This window comes from Delphinapterus leucas, chromosome 2 (assembly GCF_059928025.1).
Source record: "Delphinapterus leucas isolate spDelLeu-1000000601 "Yukka" chromosome 2, BTC_Dleu_Yukka2, whole genome shotgun sequence".
NCBI classification, from domain to species: Eukaryota; Metazoa; Chordata; class Mammalia; order Artiodactyla; family Monodontidae; genus Delphinapterus; species Delphinapterus leucas.
This window is the reverse complement of record NC_143130.1, coordinates 144111889-144136349: the sequence shown is the minus strand read 5'-3', so window position 1 is coordinate 144136349 and position 24461 is coordinate 144111889. Positions and strand designations below refer to the sequence as shown.

The 24461-nt window shown below is 39.5% G+C and overlaps 1 protein-coding gene and 1 pseudogene across 19 annotated transcripts in view; both read right to left on the bottom strand.

Moving 5' to 3' along the window:
- The window catches only part of SYNE2 (spectrin repeat containing nuclear envelope protein 2), a 348050-nt gene that overhangs the window by 299655 nt on the left and 23934 nt on the right, over positions 1–24461 (bottom strand). The gene's annotated exons all lie outside the window — the stretch shown is intronic.
- The window catches only part of LOC149750309 (ADP-ribosylation factor-like protein 2-binding protein pseudogene), a 34245-nt pseudogene continuing 9788 nt past the window's right edge, over positions 5–24461 (bottom strand).

Genomic DNA, 24461 nt, shown 5'->3' with positions numbered 1-24461 from the left:
TGAGATTTTGGCTGTATAGCTTTGCTTTCACCATTTGTCCTAGGGCTCTGACCGTCCAGTTTTTTTTTTTTTACTTAAAATAATATTTTTTATTTTAATAACTTTATTTTATCTTACTTTATTTTATTTTATCCTCTTTCTTTCTTTCTATTTTTTCTCTCTTTTATTCTGAGCCATGTGGAGGACAGGTTCTTGGTGCTCCAGCCAGGCATCAGGGCTGTGCCACTGATGTGGGAGAGCCAACTTCAGGACACTGGTCCACAAGAGACCTCCCAGCTCCATGTAATATCAAACAGTGAAAGTCTCCCAGAGATCTCCGTCTCAACACCAAGACCCAGATTCACTCAACGACCAGCAAGCTACAGTGCTGGACATCCTATGCCAAACAACTAGCAAGACAGGAACACAACCCCACCCATTAGCAGAGAGGCTGCCTAAAATCATAATAAGGCCACAGACACCCCAAAACACACCACCAGACGTGGACCTGCCCACCAGAAAGACAAGATCCAGCCACGTCCACCAGAACATAGGCACTAGTCCCCTCCACCAGCAAGCCTACACAACCCACTGAACCAACCTTAGCCACTGGGGACAGACACCAAAAACAACGGGAACTATGAACCTGCAGCCTGCGAAAAGGAGACCCCAAACACAGTAAGATAAGCAAAATGAAAAGACAGAAAAACACACAGTAGATGAAGGAGCAAAGTAACAACCCACCAGACCTAACAAATGAAGAGGAAATAGGCAGTCTACCTGAAAAAGAATTCAGAATAATGATAGGAAAGATATCTAAAATCTTGAAAATAGAGTGGAGAAAATGCAAGAACCATTTAACAAGGACCTACAAGAACTAAAGAGGAAACAAGCAACGATGAACAACACAATAAATGAAATTAAAAATTCTCTAGAAGGGATCAATAGCAGAATAACTGAGGCAGAAGAACGGATAAGTGACCTGGAAGATAAAATAGTGGAAATAACTATTGCAGAGCAGAATAAAGAGAAAAGAATGAAAAGAATTGAGGAAAGTCTCAGAGACCTCTGGGACAACATTAAACACACCAACATTCGAATTATAGGGGTCCCAGAAGAAGAAAAAAGAAAGGGACTGAGAGAATACTTGAAGAGATTATAGTTGAAAACTTCCCTCATATGGGAAAGGAAATAGTTAATCAAGTCCAGGAAGCACAGAGAGTCCCATACAAGATAAGTCCAAGGAGAAACACACCAAGACACATATTAATCAAACTGTCAAAAATTAAATACAAAGAAAACATATTAAAAGCAGCAAGGGAAAAACAACAAATAACACACAAGGGAATCCCCATAAGGTTAACAGCTGATCTTTCAGCAGAAACTCTGCAAGCCAGAAGGGACTGGCAGGACATATTTAAAGTGATGAAGGAGAAAAAACTACAACCAAGATTACTCTACCCAGCAAGGATCTCATTCAGATTTGATGGAGAAATTAAAACCTTTACAGACAAGCAAAAGCTGAGAGAGTTCAGCACCACCAAACCAGCTTTACAACAAATGCTAAAGGAACCTCTCTAGGCAAGAAACACAAGAGAAGGAAAAGACCTACAATAACAAACCCAAAACAATTAAGAAAATCGTCATAGGAAGATACATATCGATAATTACCTTAAATGTAAATGGATTAAATGCTCCAACCAAAAGACACAGACTGGCTGAATGGATACAAAAACAAGACCCGTATATATGCTGTCTACAAGAGACCCACTTCAGACCTAGGGTCACATACAGACTGAAAGTGAGGGGATGAAAAAAGATATATCATGCAAATGGAAATCAGAAGAAAGCTGGAGTAGCAAATCTCATATCAGACAAAATAGACATTAAAATAAAGACTATTTATTACAAGAGACAAAGAGGACACTATATAATGATCAAGGGATCGATCCAAGAAGAAGATATAACAATTGTAAATATTAATGCACCCAGCATAGGAGCACCTCAATACATAAGGTACATACTAACAGCCATAAAATGGGAAATCGACAGTAACACAACCATAGTAGGGGATTTTAACACCGCACTTTCACCAATGGACAGATCATCCAAACTGAAAATAAATAAGGAAACACAAGCTTTAAATGATACATTAAACAAGATGGACTTAATTGATATTTATAGGGCATTCCATCCAAAAACATCAGAATACACATTTTTCTCAACTGCTCCTGGAACATCTTCCAGGATAGATCATATCTTGGGTCACAAATCTAGCCTTGGTAAATTTAAGAAAATTGAAATTGTATCAAGTATCTTTTCCAACCACAACGCTATGAGACTAGATATCAATTACAGGAAAAGATCTGTAAAAAATACAAACACATGGAGGCTAACAATACACTACTTAATAACAAAGTGATCACTGAAGAAATTAAAGAGGAAATAAAAAAATACCTAGAAACAAACAATGGAGACACGACGACCCAAAACCTATGGGATGCAGCAAAAGCTGTTCTAAGAGGGAAGTTTATACGAATAAAATCCTACCTTAAGAAACAGGAAACAACTCAAATAAACAACCTAACCTTGCACCTAAAAGCAATGAGAGAAAGAAGAACAAAAAAACCCCAAAGTTAGCAGAAGGAAAGAAATCATAAAGATCAGATCAGAAATAAATGAAAAAGAAATGAAGGAAATGATAGCAAAGATCAATAAAACTAAAAGCTGGTTCTTTGAGAAGATAAACAAAATTGATAAACCATTAGCCAGACTTATCAAGAAAAAAAGGGAGAAGAATCAAATCAGTAGAATTAGAAATGAAAAAGGAGAAGTAACAACTGACACTGCAGAAATACAAAGGATCATGAGAGATTACTACAAGCAACTCTATGCCAATAAAATGGACAACCTGGAAGAAATGGACAAATTCTTAGAAATGCAAAACCTGCTGAGACTGAACCAGGAAGAAATAGAAAAAATGAATAGACCAATCACAAGCACTGAAATTGAAACTGTGATTAAAAATCTTCCAACAAACAAAAGCCCAGGACCAGATGGCTTCACAGGCGAATTCTATCAAACATTTAGAGAAGAGCTAACACCTATCCTTCTCAAACTCTTCCAAAATATAGCAGAGGGAGGAACACTTCCAAACTCATTCCACGAGGCCACCATCACCCTGATACCAAAACCAGACAAGGATGTCACAAAGAAAGAAAACTACAGGCCAATATCACTGATGAACATAGATGCAAAAATCCTCAACAAAATACGAGCAAACCGAATCCAACAGCACATTAAAAGGATCATACACCATGATCAAGTGGGGTTTATTCCAGGAATGCAAGGATTCTTCAATATACGCAAATCAATCAATGGGATACACCATATTAACAAACTGAAGGAGAAAAACCATATGATCATCTCAATAGATGCAGAGAAAGCTCTCAACAAAATTCAACACCCATTTATGATAAAAACCCTACAGAAAGTAGGCATAGAGGGAACTTTCCTCAACATAATAAAGGCCATATATGACAATCCCACAGCCAACATCGTCCCCAATGGTGAAAAACTGAAACCATTTCCACTAAGATCAGGAACAAGACAAGGTTGCCCACTCTCACCACTATTATTCAACATAGTTTTGGAGGTTTTAGCCACAACAATCAGAGAAGAAAAGGAAATAAAAGGAATCCAAATCGGAAAAGAAGAAGTAAAGCTGTCACTGTTTGCAGATGACATGATACTATACATAGAGAATCCTAAAGATGCTACCAGAAAACTACTACAGCTAATCAATGAATTTCTAAAGTAGCAAGATACAAAATTAATGCACAGAAATCTCTGGCATTCTTATACACTAATGATGAAAAATCTGAAAGTGAAATCAAGAAAACACTCCCATTTACCATTGCAACAAAAAGAATAAAATATCTAGGAATAAACCTACCTAAGGAGACAAAAGACCTGTATGCAGAAAATTATAAGACACTGATGAAAGAAATTAAAGATGATACAAATAGATGGAGAGATATACCATGTTCTTGGATTGGAAGAATCGACATTGTGAAAATGACTCTACTACCCAAAGCAATCTACAGATTCAATGCAATCCCTATGAAACTACCTCTCGTACTTTTCACAGAACTAGGACAAAAAATTTCACAATTTGTATGGAAACACAGAAGACCCCGAATAGCCAAAGCAATGTTGAGAAATAGAAATGGAGCTGGAGGAATCAGGCTCCCTGGCTTCAGACTATACTACACAGCTACAGTAATCAAGACAGTATGGTACTGGCACAAAAACAGAAATATAGATCAATGGAACAGGATAGAAAGCCCAGATATAAACCCACGCACATATGGTCACCTTATCTTTGATAAAGGAGGCAAGAATATAGAGTGGAGAAAAGACAACCTCTTCAGTAAGTGGTGCTGGGAAAACTGGACAGGTACATGTAAAAGTATGAGATTAGAACACTCCCTAACACCATACACAAAAATAAACTCAAAATGGATTAAAGACCTAAATGTAAGGCCAGACACTATCAAACTCTTAGAGGAAAATATAGGCAGAACACTCTATGACATAAATCACAGCAAGATCCTTTTTGACCCACCTCCTAGAGAAATGCAAATAAAAACAAAAATAAACAAATGAGACTTAATGAAACTTCAAAGCTTTTGCACAGCAAAGGAAACCATAAACAAGACCAAAAGACAATCCTCAGAATGGGAGAAAATATTTGCAAATGAAGCAACCGACAAAGGATTAATCTCCAAAATTTACCAGCAGCTCATGCAGCTCAATAACAAAAAAACAAACAACCCAATCCAAAAATGGGCAGAAGACCTAAATAGACATTTCTCCAAAGAAGATATACATATTGCCAACAAACACATGAAACAGTGCTCAACATCATTAATCATTAGAGAAATGCAAATCAAAACTACAATGAGAAATACATCTCACACCAGTCAGAATGGCCATCATCAAAAAATCTAGAAACAATAAATGCTGGAGGGGGTGTGGAGAAAAGGGAACACTCTTGCACTGCTGGTGGGAATGTAAGTTGATACAGCCACCGTGGAGAACAGTATGGAGGTTCCTTAAAAAACTACAAATAGAACTACCATACGACCCAGCAATCCCACTACTAGGCATATACCCTGAGAAAACTATAATTCAAAAACAGTCATGTACCAAATGATCATTGCAGCTCTATTTACAATAGCCCGGAGATGGAAGCAACCTAAGTGTCCATCATTAGATGAATGGATAAAGAAGATGTGGCACATATATACAATGGAATATTACTCAGCCATAAAAAGAAATGAAATTGAGCGATTTGTAATGAGGTGGATGGACCTAGAGTCTGTCATACAGAGTGAAGTAAGTCAGAAAGAGAAAGACAAATACCGTATGCTAACACATATATATGGAATCTAAGAAAAAAAAAACAGTCATGAAGAACCTAGGGGTAAGATGGGAATAAAGACACAGACCTACTAGAGAATGGACTTGAGGATATGGGCAGGGGGAAGGGTAAGCTGTGACAAAGTGAGATAGTGGCATGGACATATATACACTACCAAACAGAAAATAGCTAGTGGGAAGCAGCCGCATAGCACAAGGAGATCAGCTCAGTGCTTTGTGACCACCTAGACGCGTGGGATAGGGAGGGTGGGAGGGAGGGAGACACAAGAGGGAAGAGATATGGGAACATATGTATATGTATAACTGATTCACTTTGTTATAAAGCAGAAACTAACACATCATTGTAAAGCAATTATACTCCAATAAAGTTGTTAAAAGAATTAATACAAGATTTTCTAGAGTTGAAGGGCGAACATAAGAGCACAATGAGTGCCCAATACCCTCGGCAAAACACATGGTTACAAAATTTCAGAATAGCAAGAATAAAGAATCTCCCAGAGGACAGAAAGCAAACCAGACACCAAGGAACAAGAATTAGAATAGCATTAGACTTCTGTATTAGCCATACTGGACAACAGAAGACAGTGAGGAATATCTTTCAAGTTCTGGGAAAACAACGTAAGAGCTAAAACTATAAAACTCTTAGAAAAAAACATAGGACAAAAGCTTCATGACATTGGATTTGGCAATGATTTCTTGGATATAACTCCAAAAGCACAAACAACAAAAGAAAAAATAAATTGAACTACAATAAAATTTAAAACTTCTGTTCATCAAAGGACACATTCAACAGAGTGAAAGGCAACCCATGGAGTGGGAGAAAATATTTACAAATAATGTATCTGATAAGAAGTTAATATCCATAATACATAAAGAACTCCCACAATTCAACAACAACAAAATGAACCCAGTTAAAAATGGGCACAGGACTTGAGCTCAATACCATTAATCATAATGGAAATGCAAATCGAAACTACAGTGAGATAGTACCCCAAACCCATTAAGATGGTTACTACCAAAAAAAACAGAAAATAATGTAGAGAAATTGGAAAACTTTCACACCATTGGCAGCAATGTAAAAATGGTATAGCTGCTATGGAAAACACTATGGCAGTTCTTTAAAAATTAAAAATAGAATTACCATATGATGATCCAGCAATTCCAGTTCTGGGTACATACACAAAAGAATTGAAAGCAGAGTCTCAAAGAGATTATTATATACCCATATTCATAGTAGCATTATTCACAATAGCCAAAAGGTGGAAGCAACCCGAGTGTTCATCCATGGATGAATGGATAAACAAAATGTGGCATGTATATACAACAGAATATTATTCAGTTTTAAGAAAGAAGGAAATTCTGACACATAGTACAACACGGCTGCAACTTGAGGACACCATGCTTAATGAAATAAGTCAGTCACAAAAAGACAAATACTGATGATGCCACTTACATGAGGTACCTACAGTATTCATATTCATAGATACATAAATAGAATGGTGGTTGCCAGGGGTGAGGGAGGGTGTGTGGGACATTAATTGTTTTAATTAACTTTGAATTAAATTAACCCATTGTTTAATGAGTAGAGTTCAGTTTTGCAAGATGAAAAGAGTTCTGGAGATGGATGGTGGTAATGGTTGTTACACAACAATGTGAATGTACTTAATACCACCAAACTTTACACTTAAAAATAGTTAAATTGGTAAATTTTATGTTATGTGTATTACTACAATTTTTTAAAACTGAGATAGAAAATTATTTTCAACCTATAGTCTCTATCCACCTAAAGTATTAATCAAGTTTTCGGGTAGAAAATAGTCATTTCTTGACATGCAAGTCTCCAAAAAATTTATGTCCTATGCTCCCACTCTTAGAAAGCTACTGGAAAAGTTACTCCAAAAAAATAAGACAGTAAAACAAGAAAGAGGTTGGGAAGTATTCCAACAAAATTGAAAACTAAACTAAACATGAGAAAAACGGGGACTAGACATTGAACACAGGAAAACGAAACGAGAAGTTTCCAGGATGGCCGCCATGCAGCAGGTCAGAGCAGGAAAAAGTAGGGCTCTGGGAGAGAGGTCCAGGGTGGGAGCTGCGGGGAGGATGAAATAGAAAGAGGGGATGTGAAGACAGGAAGAGGTGAACAGACAGAATGAAGGAGCACACAGACTGGTGTCTGAGGGAAACTGAAGAACCATCACAGTGAGCGTACTTTGGATGTTAAGCTAGAAGAGCTGGAGGCTGATGTCAGAGGGTATTTAAATTAGTGATGTTGAAGATGGTGTAGCTCCTGGCAAGACAAAGTTCCAATCTGGGGGTCTGAGAAACTTAAAAAAAAAAAACTCCTACCTCCATTCATTCCACAAAGAATTTGTGATTTGCACATGTTCACCATTCTTCTAAGTGGAAATGCTGAGAAGTTTGGGAGAGAAGGATCGAGGGAGCTCTCATCAGATGACCTTATTTTTCTCAGGAAAATAAGAAGTCAGATAATCTCTTAGGTGTGAGGAAGCTAGGGTAGGGTAGGGTCCTTGAGAAATGAAAGGTTCTTGGAACAGGTCCTAGTCGAGAACCTGAGCAAACCAAGCAGAAAGACATACAAGGAATTGGAAGGCATTGAAGGTACACAAAGACTGAATCAGCACTGGCTGCAAATGGACCCAAAGAGTATTTTGGGTGCAAGGATCTCCCAGGATGACCCAGGATGTGACTGATGCTCAGGTAGGAGTAGCAACAGCTGGTGACTTAATAAATTTCTACCAACTAAAAAATGTTCTAAAATTGCTCATGGACACAAGGACTTATGTTCAAGAATGTTCATGGAAGAACTATACATAGCAGAAAAAGAGGAAACAGCCGAATCCCATCAGTAGGAAAATGCATAAACTGTAGTTGAGTCATGCGAGGGAAGATCCACGGCTAAAATGAATGACCAGTATCAGAAAGGTTAAATATCAAAACTAAAATGTTCAGGGGTGGAGGGCAGAGCAAGTCCAAAAGGATTGATACACTATGAAGTCATTTATGTACTTTATGTAAATTTTAAACACACACATACATATATGGTAAAAGAACAGAAACATGCGTGGGAGTGATACCCACAACTTCAGGGTAGAGGGCAAAGGAGTGGGAGGGCGGGACTTCAGCTCTATAGCTAATGTTTCATTCTTCTAAAAAGTTAACATCTAGGACTTCCCTGGTGGCACAGTGGTTAAGAATCCACCTGCCAATGCAGGGGACACGGGTTCGAGCCCTGGTCCGGGAAGATTCCACATGCCATGGAGCAACTAAGCCCATGCACCACAACTACTGAGCCTGCGCTCTAGAGCCCGTGAGCCACACCTACTGAAGCCCACATGCCTAGAGCCCGTGCTCTGCAACAAGAGAAGCCACTGCAATGAGAAGCTCACGCACTGCAACGAAGAGTAGCCCCCGCTCACCACAACTACAGAAAGCCTATGTGCAGCAATGAATACCCAACGCAGCCAAAAATAATTTTTAAAAAAAGTTAACATCCAAGTAGGATTATACTACAGATGTTAGAAACAGTCATCCCTTTTTTCCAGACCAAACTTTTAATTATTTTATTGAACAGCACATTAAATGATTCTCTGAAACAGGTATCTTAACTGATTTCCTCTTCCCAGATCATTTTACATTTGCAGATTTTAAACTATTTTACCATCTGTTGACCCATTATGAATCAAACGTTATTAATAAAGTTTATGATAAGTGGCAAATATGATATTTAACAAAACAGCATTAAGAAATTCCATTCTTAACATTTTTAAATTGTAATAGAATTCTACTTAGGTTAGAGAGGAGAGATGAAATGGTTGAAAGAACCCTAGACTTAAGAGTCTGAAGAATCTGGCCTTGATCCCAGCTCTGCCACTGACCTCAAAGCCTTGGATAATCATCAGCCCCTGCAAGGTCCCGTTTCTTCATCTGTGAAATGATTTTGTCTGAGCCAACTCACACTTTCGGGTTCTTGCCAAAGAATCTAACCCGAAGTTCTCTGCTGTGCATTTAAAAGCACTGGATTACAAGCAATAATATCCCTGGAGGAACGCCTGAAAGACTGAACGTCCACCCGTTCCTGGATGTGGTCTTTGGATCCTTTCCAGCCATCAGGGAGCTGTGAACCTGAACTGCATTGTTTTATCCCCCTAGAGAACTGCTTTTATTAAAACGTATTCTGGCATAATCCCATAAACCTTACCAAGCAGGATATTATAGGAAACAGTCAAGAGAGACCTACCATTGTACTTCTTACACAGGAGTTCAGGAAGACAGTCTGTAAGCCACATAGTGTTCCTTTTATGAGAACAAGCTGTGGAAAATTCTCAGGTCTCAGTACCAAGAAAAATTGTGATCCTGAGCATTTATTCTTTTAATCTAATGACAATGTTATTTTTATAAACAAAGTTTCCCTCTCTTTATTTTGGCTGGTATAGCCTGGATCTAGCAACTACAAATGACTTTATGGAAAACAAGGTGCTATCACACCGGCTTTATGCATCTACTCTTATCTTTCCTTCACTGCAATATTCTCATCTATTTTTCTATTCAACTGAATTTTATGTTTCTATGCAAACTAACTCAAAATTTCTCTACAATAAAGGAGGGTACAAATAAGTGAGTTAAACAAACTCGGACTTTCTGTAGGACAAGATGAGATAACATGTAGCATGCTGAAAATTACAAAATGAGATACAAATGCAAGTTGTTCTCCATTGGTGAGAAAGAAAATTTTATTAGTGGAAGATGAAATTTATGTGCTTTCAGTAAGTGAGATCTTTTTAATATTTTTCAATGTCAAGTTGCTTGAAGACATCCAGATTCCAGTTCTAAGCTCTAGGAAGAGATCTAATTTGTAGACAACATGGTGAAGCATCCCTAAAACACTATGAATGACTTTGTGACTTACTCTATCATTTCTGCCAGGTTCTGTTTGTTCCTGTTCCATCTTCTTGAACTAAGTGCATGTCCCCTGTAGCCTCATTCCCATGGAGACCCTGAATCAATGGGGAGTCTTGCCTGGAAGCAATGGATTAACAATGCCTCTAGTGGGAGGTAGAACAGGCAGAGGGTGGGTGAGGAAGTACTAAAGGGCATAAATTGGCTTGCTATTATTCATAAGAAAAACATATTCCTAAGAATTCTTTGCACTCAATATATTTTTTCAGTGATTATACTCTTGGTGAATATATTCTTACTCTGCCTCTCCCTCATGTCCCCACTCCCTGCCCATCAATCTCCTCTCTCTTGAAGATCAGCAGTCCAGGCTCTGTGGGGTGTTTTTCTCTCTCCCTGTCCAAGTCCACTCCCATTACAACAGGGCAAACAAAAACTGAAGGTTCCATAAAATGCCAGCATATAAAAATGAAAAGAGGACACCTTAAACATCACCTACAACTTCAAAAAGCTGTTAAAACCATTGTATATGAATTGTTTACATTTTCCAAACAGTGAAAAGAAACAAGCAATTAGGTAGGTCCACTTGCCATTCAGGAAACTGGCTTTAGGTGGATTGGCTTTCTTCCCCAAGAAGTAGCTGTGTGACTGACTAACAGATCACTTATTCTGGTCCTGACTCCAGGAATAACTTCAGCCCTGCGCCCAGCCAGACCAGCTAGGGCCCTGACTCCCATCGATCACCTAATTCTTGTTAGCCTCTTCCCAGCATTTCACGCTGCAGTAATCTGCAAGCATCCTAGGATCACAGTAGAGGCTGTAGGTCCTGAATGTCAACTTGAAATGCCTGCTAACATGAAGAAACCCAATCCTCACAAGTTCCACCACTGAGCCTACCTGTCCTTTTGGAGCAGATCCTTTGGCCCTGGGTCTTCTTGAGACTCTGGATTGTGAGCTCGGACAAGGGACTATGTTTGGTTCACTGTTGTATCTTTATCATCTAGCACAGGATGTGGCACAGAGTAGGTACATAATAAATGTTTGAGGAAAGAGTAAAAGAGTGAACAAATGAACAAACTGGAGCAAAGTTATGGAGGACACTGTTTCTACAACTCTCAGCTCCCCTGTGGGAAACCCTCCATTCAATTTTTTTTTTTCTTTTTTTTAACCATTTAATGCTAGGAAAATACTTCATTTCCTTGGAGACACAGGTTGGGTTTTCTTGTGGTTGTTTCTATATTATTTCTGCTCTTGCTTTCCCTTCTGAAAATAAGAACCATATAATAAGTGTTCCTTTTTTTACCTTGGATGTCCAGAAACACAGAGCTAACTCTGAGGTCAAATCGTAGCAATTATGTCAGTCAAAGTTATGCCTGTTTTTCCCTGGCCTATGTCTCGTCTTTTGTTTTTACTTTTTATTGACATATAATACCTTTCTTAAACATATTTGTTGCAGTCATCTTAAATCCTTTGTGAATAAAGTAAGGAATGAACAAATTAAAAAACTAAATAGGGCTTCCTTGGTGGCGCAGTGGTTGAGAGTCCGCCTGCCGATGCAGGGGACACAGGTTCATGCCCCAGTCCGGGAAGATCCCACATGCCGTGGAGTGGCTGGGCCCGTGAGCCGTGGCTGCTGAGCCTGCGCGTCTGGAGCCTGTGCTCCGCAACGGGAGAGGCCACAACAGTGAGAGTCCCGTGTACCGCAAAAAAAAAAAAAAAAAAAAAACAAAACCTAAATAACCAAATAAGCAAGCAAACCGTAACACAGAAAGTATATATATATATATATATATATATATACATACACACACACACACATACTTTTTTTTTTTTTTTTTTTGGCTGCATTGGGTCTTTGTTGCTGAACATGGGCTTTCTCCAGTTGCAGCAAGAGGGGACTACTCTTCATTGCAGTGCGCAGGCTTCTCATTGCAGTGGCTTCTCTTGTTGTGGAGCATGGGCTCTAGGCTCTCAGGCTTCAGTAGTTGTGGCACGGGGGCTTAGTAGTTGTGGCTCGCGGGCTCTAGAGCGCAGGCTCAGTAGTTGTGGCACACGGGCTTGCTCCATGACATGTGGGATCTTCCTGGACCAGGGATCGAACCCATGTCCCCTGGATTGGCATTCTTAACCACTGTGCCACCAGGGAAATCCCAGAAAGTATATTTAACAAGGATGCTTTTTTCTTTTTTTCCGCAAAACAACTGAAATTTTACTCATGGTACAAAAGTATTTAATAAGCACCACATTGGTACAGAAAAACACACAGCCTACAGCTAGCTCATTCTTTAAAACCAGAACAGCCAAGCGAAAAGTCAGTAGAGATTCTTATTTTTACTTGAAAAATAAAAACAACAACAAAAAACCAACTCAGGTACACATTGGGAATTGAACTACTATAGTTTTTCTTTCTAGAGATGTGACATCCATGTTTTCTGGTCAGTCATGTTCTATCAAACATTGTAGTAAACGAGTGTACTAAATCCAAGCAGACAGATGACCCGTAAAGCTGTTTGTTATCTCCTACTGAGCTCCACTGAGGCCAGTGGAACGCTATCTTGGTAGGATTATTCTGACAGCAAGAAGGAAGTGCCGAGCCCCTACCCCAACAGAAAACCTAAGGAACTGTTTTACACAGAAAGCGTTTTAAGCAAACCTGCACAAACACTAACATGCTCTAAGAAAAGGAAACCTTTTAGACTACTTCCAGCATGCATTCATTGGTGCCCAGTAAAATAGGAACACCAACACAGAAAGCATTTTTGCTTTCATAGCATCAACAGCTAAAAAGCACACAGCATATAATACTTTGATCTTGAAGTGAGTAATCATGGAAGTTCCAAGATTATATCCACTAGGTTAGCCTGAGTATTCATCTATAAAAATATGTTTTCAAAAACACGTAAACGAGAGTTATAGAAACAATGGGACTACATCGGGACCAGTAGAAGACAGTGAAGTGATACAAGGACTGTACATGTAAGACTAGGAATTGATTTTCACAAGTAGCTTTTAGGTAAAGGACAACTCTCTAAATTGATTCCAACAGCCAAGACTAGCTGTGATAGTAGGAGTCATAGTCATAGTCTAGCTGTCACAGAAGATGATTTGCACAATGAAGTCATCACTAAACCGCTGCTTAAGTCCAGCCTTCTTTTTCTGCTCGACAGTCCAGAAACATTTCTTTGAAAGCCAGAAAATCTGTAAACGTGAGCAGCACGTCGAAAATGTCACCGGCCACTTCATCTTTATGGTGCTGTAGAGTTGTAGTGAAAGCCGCCATGTTAAATCCAGGAATCCGCTCCAACAGCTGTTCTATATACTTTTCAACCAAAGAAATATATTCATTAAAAATAGGTGTGTAGGTGAGCTTATTCTCTTCTGTGTCTTCAAACTCCTGGTAGTACTTGTCCATGAAATTCCTCTGTAATAACTGGAACTCATCATCCATGATAATGTCCTCTAAATATCCAACCATGGCACCAAATTCTGCATCAGAGGCGGAAGAGATGGACTGCACAAAGCTCTCTTCCTCTAGGGCGTCCATCACCGCCCCCGCTTCCACAGCGCACGGGGGAGTGGGCCCGCCGGCCTTCTACCCGGCCCGAGGGCCGGGCGCAGCCTCCGCTCTGCTCCGCAGAGCTCCAACTTTCATCGGGAAGGCCTCGCAGCCGAGGCCTCAGCCGGCTCACAGCCCAGCTGGGTAGCGGCTGCGCACGACGCCCCGGCCTCAGGCTCCCGGGCTGCTGCCACGCGCGGCCGGGCCTCCAAGCCCTGCCACGCCTCCAACAAGGATGCTTTTTAATACACACACAAATAAAAATAAAAATAATTTTGAAATTCAGGTGTTCCCGAGTCACGGGGTATTTTTTAAAAGTTACAATTTCCTCTTTGATATCTCCATTTGAAGTGTTCCCCTTCCTTCCACTTTTTTTTTCAAATAAATTTATTTTATTTTTTTATTTTTGTCTGTGTTGGGTCTTCGCTGCTGTGCACGGGCTTTCTCTAGTTGCGGCGAGTGGGGGCTACTCTTCGTTGCAGTGCGCGGGCTTCTCATTGCAGTGGCTTCTCACTGCGGAGCATGGGCTCTAGGCGCCCGGGCTTCAGTAGTTGCGGCACGCAGGCTCAGTAGTTGTGGCTCACGGGCTTAGTTGCTCCGCGGCATGTGGGATCTTCCCAGACCAGGGATCAAACCCATGTCCCCTGCATTGGCAGGCGGATTCTCAACCACTGCGCCACCAGGGAAGCCCCTCCTTCCACTTTTGACAAGATTTTTTTTCTCCCCAAATGGCCAGAATCCTTGGCCACAAAAAAACTGAATTGCCCTCAAATGTCTTCCTAGACGTATTTTAAGGTAAAATGCCTATTTCTATTTATAATGATTTTTTCTCTTGGATTTTTAAGGCTTCAGAGGAGTTGTGGTCCCAAACTATTCTGGAGGAAAGAAGGGATGGAGAAGTTGGGGGAATTCTATTAAATTTACAAAGCTGAACTAGTCCTACTGAGCTGTGGCCAAAATGGCTGCACAGTCACTGGCAAAATTCTGAAATGACTGAAACGTTTGGGAAAATATGTGCAGGATCTCACTGTGATTATAACAGTATTTTTGTCAAGTGTTTCAAGTAACATAACTGTACATGCGTTTTTACACATTTCTATTGGGTAGCATTTCCCCACTGATGAAAGATTTGTTGTCTTCAAAATTCCAAACACTGGTATCTCCAAGATATTTAAAATAAATATTTCCAAATTTGAAATGTTTGTGAGCAAATACAACAGCCAGAAATATGTTGCCTGTTAAAATTTGTTTCTGAAATGTATTATTTATTTAGAAAAATATTTGCCAATTTTAGTGGCAGCTGCAGAAATGTTTTCACACTCAGAAATTAATTTGCTATTAAAAATGGGAAAAGGAAGAGTGATTTGCTTTTCCCATTTGGCCTGCGCTACTACAACCAACCCAAATTACACACGTCTTCATCAACAGATGCACCAGCTGCTGCTTGGCCAGGTACCCATTCTTTCTCTTTAACTGTGTTCTTACAGAGGAAATTAACAAAATTAACCTTTTTCAGATAAGGGTCCATTTTGTCTTATAATGACCAAGTCCCACTACAGCCCTCAATCACACATATATGATTGCTAAGTTTCTTGCTTACCTTAGAAGTTTTCTGACCAAATTTTATTCTACTCCTCAAGCTTAAGTTAAATATTATACAAGCATGAACTAAATTCATGTAGAGTTGAGCGTTCTACATGAGACCATATTAATTCATCCATTGAACAAATATCCACTGAGTGCTTACTACCTGCCAGGCACTGTATCAGTTACTAAGGATGTAAAGATGAGTAAGTGGGAAAGGTTTTCCAGAGACAGGAACAGTGTGCTCAGGATGCATAAATGACAGCAGTCACTAATTGCCTAGGAGAATCTAAAAAAGCAAGGCTTGTCCTAACAGGCTTAATGGAAAAGGAGCAGTTTTTACCTTCCCACCCTCAAGATTTTCCTGGTAAAGTAGGTAGGACCTGGCAAATGTAGACTGGTGGATGAGGAAGCTGGCCAGGACAAGTGAATCTAGTCAAATTACATATCATTAATAAGTGCAAAAATAAGTTTGTTCCTCCAATCCACCACCACAACAGAGCCAAGGGTTAAGAAATGGATTAAATGGAAGAAAATATTTGCAAATAATGCAATCAACAAGGGATTAATCTCCAAAATATACAAACAACTCATACAACTCAACAACAACAACAAAAAAATAGAAAAATGGGCAGAAGACCTAAATAGACATTTCTCCAAAGAAGACATACAGACGGCCAAAAAACACATGAAAAGATGCTCAACATCGCTAATTATTAGAGAAATGCAAATCAAAATCACAATGAGGTATCATCTCACACCGGTCAGAATGGTCATCATCAAAAAGTCTCCAAACGATAAATGCTGGAGAGGGTGTGGAGAAAAGGGAACCCTCTTGCACTGTTGGTGGGAATGTAAATTGGTACCGCCACTATGGAGAACAGTACTACGGAGGTTCCTTAAGAAACTAAAAATAGAGCTACCATATGACCCAGCAATCCCACTACTGGGCATATATCTGGAGAAAACCATAATTCGAAAAGATACACGCACCCCAATGTTCACTGCAGCACTATTTACAATAGCCAAGACATGGAAGCAACCTAAATGTCCATCGACAGAGGAATGGATAAAGAATATGTGATACAATGTAATATTACTCAGCCATAAAAAAAGAATGAAATAATGCCATTTGCAGCAATACAGATGGACCTAGAGATTATCATACTAAATGAAGTAAATCAGACAAACATCAAGTGATATCACTGATATGTGGAGTCAAAAAAAAAATGATACAAATGAATTTATTTCCAAAACAGAAACAGACTCACAGATTTAGAAAACAAATTTATAGTTACCAAAGGGGAAAGTTGGCGGGGAGTAACAGATTAGGAGGTTGGGATTAACATATACACACTACTATATATAAAATAGATAACAACAAGCACTTACGTACAGCACAGGGAAATCTACTCAGTATTCTGTAATAACCTATATGGGAAAATAATCTGAAAAAGAATAGATATACGTATATGTATAACTGAATCACTTTGCTGTACACCTGGAACTAACACAACATTGTAAATCAACTATACTCCAATATAAAGTAAAAGTTAAGAAAGTAAAAAATAAAAAGAATGTGGTTATAATTACAGAAAAAAGAAGAAATGGATTCAAGTATTTTTAGGGGGTGAAAGAAATCTTTGAAATCTAAATTATGTATACTGGATAAAAAGTCAAACTACAGTTCAAATTTATTTTCTACAAAATGGAATATACAATTCATTTACTTTTACGAGGGTTTTTTGGTACTATAAATGTGTGTATTAAAGTAACTTTTTAATGTTACGGAAAACTAAAAAATGATAAAAATCTATCCACAGCCCCATCATCCAAATATCACCACTCCTAATAGTTTGGTGAATTTTTAGACTACTTTTATCTCTAACATAGGTTTTTTAATTTTGTTTTTATAGTGTTGTAATTATACCACAAAATTTTTCTTGATTCTGCTAAATATTAAGCATCAGTATTTCCATGTAATTAGTCTCCATAAACATCATTTTAATGCCTACATTGTATTTTTTAAATAAACTTATTTATTTATTTTTGGCTGTGTTGGGTCTTCGTGGCTGTGCGCGGCTTTCTCTAGTTGCAGTGAGCGGGGGCTACTCTTCTCTGCAGCGCGCAGGCTCCTCATTGCGGTGGCTTCTCGTTGCAGAGCACGGGCTCTAGGAACAAGCGTTTCAGTAGTTGTGGCACGCAGGCTCAGTAGTTGTGGCTCATAGGCTCTAGAGTGGAGGCTCAGTAGTTGTGGCACACAGGCTTAGTTGCTCCACGGTACATGGGTTCTTCCCAGACCAGGGCTCGAACCCATGTCCCCTGCACTGGCAGGTGGATTCTTAACCACTGCACCATCAGTGAAGACCCACCTACATTGTATTTTTTTTTTTTTTTTTTTGCGCTGTGAGCAGGATATGATACATTGTATTTTGATGGTACATAAAAATTTGAATCAGAAAAGAACAGCAAGGATTAATCTCCTAAAACTTCTCAAGACCAGGGGAAAAAAAATGTTCTCTTATTGTTTAGCCTTCATTCATTTATTATTAGCCAGTAGTTTACCCAGAACATATTCATGTACAGCTTGTATGCTTCAGGCACTATGCTGGGTGGTTAGCAAGATAATCAATCCTCGGGAAAATGATCTCCAAGACAAGAGGGATACATAATCCCTCACCTTATTGGATTCCTGGCCATTGTTACCACTGTGCTTCAGCTCTGTTCTGTGCAGATTAAATCAAATAATTAAGTGAGTTATGTTATGAGACTAATTTCCAGGACAGGAATGGTGAATGGGCCTCAATAACAAGGACCCAGGCTTACCTGAGCTAGAACAGAAGCAAGTCTGACCTCAAGATCCCTGCCCATGGTGAGAGAAGGACCAACACACATGAGTGCTGGATGGCTATCAAGTAAAGGACAATGCTTCCCATGCAGGCTTGGAATACCCTAGCTACACTAAATCTAATCTGGGAAGCTGAACGGTCTTTGAGGAGGCAATGCCACGTCGCAGAATTATTCCTAGACTAGTGGTTTACAGACCTGAGTTCTGGTTCTCATTCTGGCCCAAGCACAGAGAATGCATTTAACATATCTGAACCATAATTTTCCCCATCCATAACATAAGGGTGGATCTAGACATTCTCTAAGAGCCCTTCCAGCTAAATAAATCTGTGATTTTATGAGGCTATAAAAAGCAGGGCTCACAGTCCACAGAAGTACCAAACCCAGCCATCTTACCACTTTTAAAGCATTATTTCAAACAACAAGAATGAAGAAAAATCAGTTCCTTGCTGCTCTAGAAGTTACATACCTTCCAGTTCAATTACTGAGCTATTTTGAGTTGTGATCAATCCTCAGCCTGGCTGGCAATGCCGACAAGGCCAGGGCTGGGGTTTGAGCCTCTGGATCGTCCGGGAGGACAATCTGCCGTGTTCTCGAATGTGGCCACAAGATCAACACCTTCCCCATGGACCCACAGAGTGGGTGTGATGGATACAAATCTGCTTTTCTAATGCAAATGTTCAAAGTATCACCTTGATGACTGAAGGTCACACTCTCATTACATGACATTCTCTGACAGTATGGAAACTAGAGAATAAATTCTCTTTATTATTGAAAAATTATTTTCAATTTTTCCCAAAATGATTATTATTTCCATGTTATTAGGGTTAACTTTATAAATTCTTTAATAATTAGAGAATAATCCACGCCATTTAAAAAACACAAAATTAATAAGACTACTACCCTGATAAGTATAAGATAGTCTGTCAAACAATTTAGATACATATTTACACAGTATAAAATTGACACAAATACATCCAGTAAGTAAACAAACTTTGCACTTAATAATTGCCTTTGTGCCTAAAAATCACACAATGTACTCTTAAACTCACTCCTATTCTACCTACCTCTTCAAATCAAAGTCTATCACTTGAAAAGAAAAAAAGGAACAAAATGTCATATAATAAACAAGTGGGCAACAGAGCATGCATTCCACCCTGCCTTACAGGAATTACAGTCTGCTAGTCTTATCAAAAAAATCATTACTCATCTGAGATGATAAAGCCAAAAAGAAAAAAAAAAAGTACCACATGGACACAGGGCGGGAAGGGAAGGGTGGGATGAATTGGGAGATTAGGATTGACATATATACACTACCACGTGTAAAATAGATAGCTAGTGGGAACATGCTTATAAAGCACTGGAAGCTCAGCTCGGTGCTCTGTGATAACCTAGATGGGTGTGGGGGGGGAGGTCAAAGAGGGAGAGGATATAGGTATACTTATAGCTGATTCACTTCACTGTACAGCAGAAACTAACACAACATTGTAAAGCAATTTTACTGCAATTAAAAATATAAAATAAAATAAAATTTTTAAAAAGTACCATCAGCTCTCAATGACCCAAGCACACATATTTCTTATGTTGCATTAGTCAGAGTCCCCTTCCTCAACCAAGGACATTAAACAGAGGTGATAAGTTTGTGTGTCTGCCTGTATGTACACCTTTGCAGGTAATGAGTCCACCCAACAGTACATTCGGAATCTTTTTCGAGACAGAGCCAGTGCGGGTGTTAAAGCTACTTTCACCCTGTGAAATGGCGTCATTATCTGTCCGTGCTAGTACACATGGGGTTGTAGGGCTCAGTCACTAGAAAGCAGCAAGATCCCATGTTGATGGCGGGGAGGGGAGGCGGGTGGCCAAGTACAATTCAGAAAATAGCATCCATTCAACTAGCTTATTCTCGGAACATCTTCCCTCAGCTTCAATTAAGTGTTCAGTAAATGCAAGCTGAATATCTTGAATGAACACGCAGCCAACTGCATACTGAACACATAGCTAACGGCGCTACCTCCACGACTCACAGCTCAACATAGTCAAAGTAGAACAGGTGACTTCACTTCTGGCCATGAAGGAATTACAGTATCCACAGTCAACCTTCTTCTAGGAAAAAAAATTATTTTTAACAGGAAGCATTTTAAGAGTACAACAGGCACTGTAGGAGGGTCATCCTTCTGAGAGGGAAACAAGCGAGGTGAGCCCCAGGATTGTCCGTGCTTTCTACCTGGAGACAATGCGCAGACCTCAGCGCTTCGAGGGAAACGCCAGATAGAACAGGGCAACCTCGCAGGGATCAGAATTCACAAAGGCTGAGATGGCCAAAGCAGAGAAGGAAGCAGGGCTGGGCAGAGGATGAGATGAGCTGCAAAGCGGGCTCCTGAACAGCCTCTCCCAACCCCACAGTGGGCTCAGGAGGCGAAATGGCCCTTCAGAGCTGTCCTGACTTGGTGTAGATGGTCCTCACACTTCCACTTCATCAGTCACTAGAGGTGGGGGCCCTGCATCCCCACCCGCCCCTGTGAAGGGGTGTAACACCGGGAGAGGTGGCTTGCTGACGCTGGGGCGATCCCAGAAAGGCTGGCAGCCCTCCCAGAGGCTGGGAGACCTGGGCTGAGTTCTTAAGGTCATCAGTCTAGTGATCTTACTTCCCCGCTTAAAACACTTCAGAGGCTCCTCATCAACTGCACAGCATTCCAGGCTCTTTAAGATCTGGCACCTTCCTCCTTCTCTATCCCCATTTCCTGACCCAGGCTACAAACATGGCAAATGAATCCAAGCTCTCTTTAATGTCCCATGTTGTCTCTCACTTTTCTGTCTTTGCACATGGTGCTTCTCCTACCCAAGCTCTGGGGGAATGAGAAGGTCTGCCTTGTGCTCCCTATACACCCCATACCTCAAACTCAGCACAAATATTCCAACTGTCAGGTCCCTGTGTATGAGACCCCATCTGATCCGTGAGCTTCTGGAGAGTACCACCTCCTTCTTTGTAGCCACAGCACCAAACACCAAGTCTGATGCAAAATAGGACACTAAACAAATGTGCAAGGAGTCAATGGAGGGATGAATGGATAGAACCATTAAGCATCCTCACCAGGTACCTCCTACTGAAACTGTGCTGAGAGTCACTTCTCCCTTCTCCTCACAAGGCTGCTGTACCCCCATGTTCTCTAATCTTAGAAATTTTACCTGCATTGTGGTCTATGACAGGGCCTATTTTCTCCTTTTTAATTTACCCTCAATATTCCGTCCTGTCTGATATGGTCTAGGAGCGGGAAGATGCTCACACACTTCTCTTCTGGCCCCAACAACCCGGCCATGGCCCTTCTCTAAACTTTGAGCTTCATGGCTGTTGTTTGTTTGTTTTTTTTAACATCTTTATTGGAGTATAATTGCTTTACAATGGTGTGTTAGTTTCTGCTTTACAACAAAGTGAATCAGTTATACATATACATATATCCCCATATCTCCTCCCTCTTGCATCTCCCTCCCACCCTCCCTATCCCACTGCTCTAGGTGGTCACAGAGCACTGATTGATCTCCCTATGCTATGTGGCTGCTTCCCACTAGCTACCCATTTTACGTTTGGTAGTGTATATATGTCCATGCCACTCTCTCACTTTGTCCCAGCTTACCCTTCCCCCTCCCCGTATCCTCAAGTCCATTCTCTAGTAGGTCTGCGTCTTTATTCCCGTCTGCCCCTAGGTTCTTCTGACCATTTTTTTTTCTTTTTTTTTTAGATTCCATATATATGTGTTAGCATGCGGTATTTGTTTTTCTCCTTCTGACTTACTTCACTCTGTATGACAGGCTCTAGGTTTCACAGCTCTTTTTCATCCCCTGGACCTCATCCACTAGGTCATCCACCACCACCCAATGCCCCTTCACAAAATTCTCTTCCTGATGCCACGATACACTTTTTCGCTTCAAAACAATTCACTAGCTTCTGCATTTTAAGCAACAAAAACAGTGCTACATTTATATTTCATCACAGAAAACATCAGGCTCTGGCCTAGGACAACTTTTCCCAAATTCAAAATATTCAATACCTCTGTAGGGAAGGGATATTTATCATCTAATATAAATTCCTTTTTTCTTTTTTTGTTGCATGTTCAACCTTTATTAACTGTCACTTCTTTATATCTAGAGTACAATGAAGCTTGCACTTATAATAATATAAAAGGACTCTGAGGCTTTGCAATGTCCTAAAAGATTATGAAACTCAAAGAAAATTTCAGTTGTAGTCAAGACGTTTATAATGTTAATAGTCTAAGTCTCTGAAAATGAGCAATCTAAGTATGTTGGGTCCAGTTATGGCAGAAAACAGATAAAGTAGAAGATACAGATCTATATCCAAGAAGACCCACTCTAGACAAATTATATTAGCGCAAGTTTCAACTATGTTGATAAGTGCTATATATATATCCTAGAACGGCAGCAAACTATAGCTAATGCCTGACACACCTAAAGCTAAAAGGTTCCAACAATGAAAACATGCCTTTCCCATCTCAGTCCCCAGAAGGTACAAGTGAAAAATAAAACAGACAAACACAATCGATTTAAGGAACAAATAAGAATATAAGTACATACAAAAGCTAAGTAACCAGTCCTTGAATAATTTAAAGCTGATTATAATCTCTCCTATATCATACCTGCTCAAATATATTCTGCCCTTTTCTGTGTTTACTGAAACTGAATTTGGTTATACATAGATTATTATTATAAAATATAATAAAATCTCCACAAAAAGCAAGACTCATTCCAAATATCAAAGGCCAAAAACTGCTCACAAAGATTCACATACAAATGAAACTCATGGAATGCAGATAATTCCTGAGGCTTGACTCATAAGACTAAACATGGTTGAAAGGACAAGATCACAAGGAATATCTGCCCATAGTCAGTACAAAGTGTGCCTGTCCAAAACCACATTTACTCACTGCATTCGATTCAGTTTAAAAAAAAATAGAAGGCTATATAAAAGAAATTATAATGAATGGGAATTGTGTTAAAAAATAACAACTGTTTCTTCTTTCTAAGCTTTCTGCTGTAATAATAGAGTGAAGAAGCACATGCTTGATCTTAAATTTTAAAATATAAAAGAATAAAAGAGAACTGAAGCATATTTAACCAATAAATGACACCTAGTTCATGATAAAATAGAGTGCTTACTATGCATTAAGCATTTTACATAATACACTAAGTATTTATACATATTTCATTTAAGCACCGTAAAACATCTCTAACAGGGACACTAGAAATATTACCAATACTGGGGGAGTGAAGTGCCTTATGCAAGTGGCTCAGCCAATGAACTGAGTCTCAGAGCCATATCTGTCTCACTCTTGACTCCACATTCGCAACCCCTGTTTCATATAATCCCAAGTTATGACAGTCAGGAGAAGAAAACTTTTCAAGTTATTATATAATTCACTCTTTTAATAACATCAACATTTGTTTTTAATCAACAGTGATGGAAATTCCTTGACACACTAAATATAATATCTGGAGTATGATTTAAGTTTTCTTTGGTGACTTAAAATCATCATTATTAATTACTGTACTTGGCTCTAATTACAACCATGTATGGCACTTTATCTAGCTCCTCAAGAAATTCATCCTAAGGAGTACATTATTCAAGATGACATTTTTCAGGGTGCAAAAAGAACTACCTCTTCTCACGCTGGCTCTGCCGCATACCCTTGCCATGACCACAAGCAGTCACCTGATGCTCTCTGAGCTTCCAATTCCTCTGCTGTAACATAGGGGCCCAGGGCCCTGCCTACCTCACAGAGTTTGCTAGAAGGCTCTAATGAAATAATTAATATAAACATGATCAAGAAACTATAAACTGCAGCAGGACTGTAGGCTTTATTATCTCCCTTCAGTGAAACGCTTGGATTTTAAACTCTTCCTCTCAGATACTACTTTAAAAAGCAATGAAATTCATATATGGCTAACAGTTTCCACAGTTCGACAGTAGTTTCTCTGGCTAGCCACTCAGAAGTACATTACAGCTTCCAATGATGAACATCAGCAATTGTGCTTTTGTTCTAATGGCTTCTGCAAGCCCAGAGCACTAAGGCTTGAGAAGCTTGTGTTTCCTCGAGTGGTGTGAATACATAGTATCTTAACC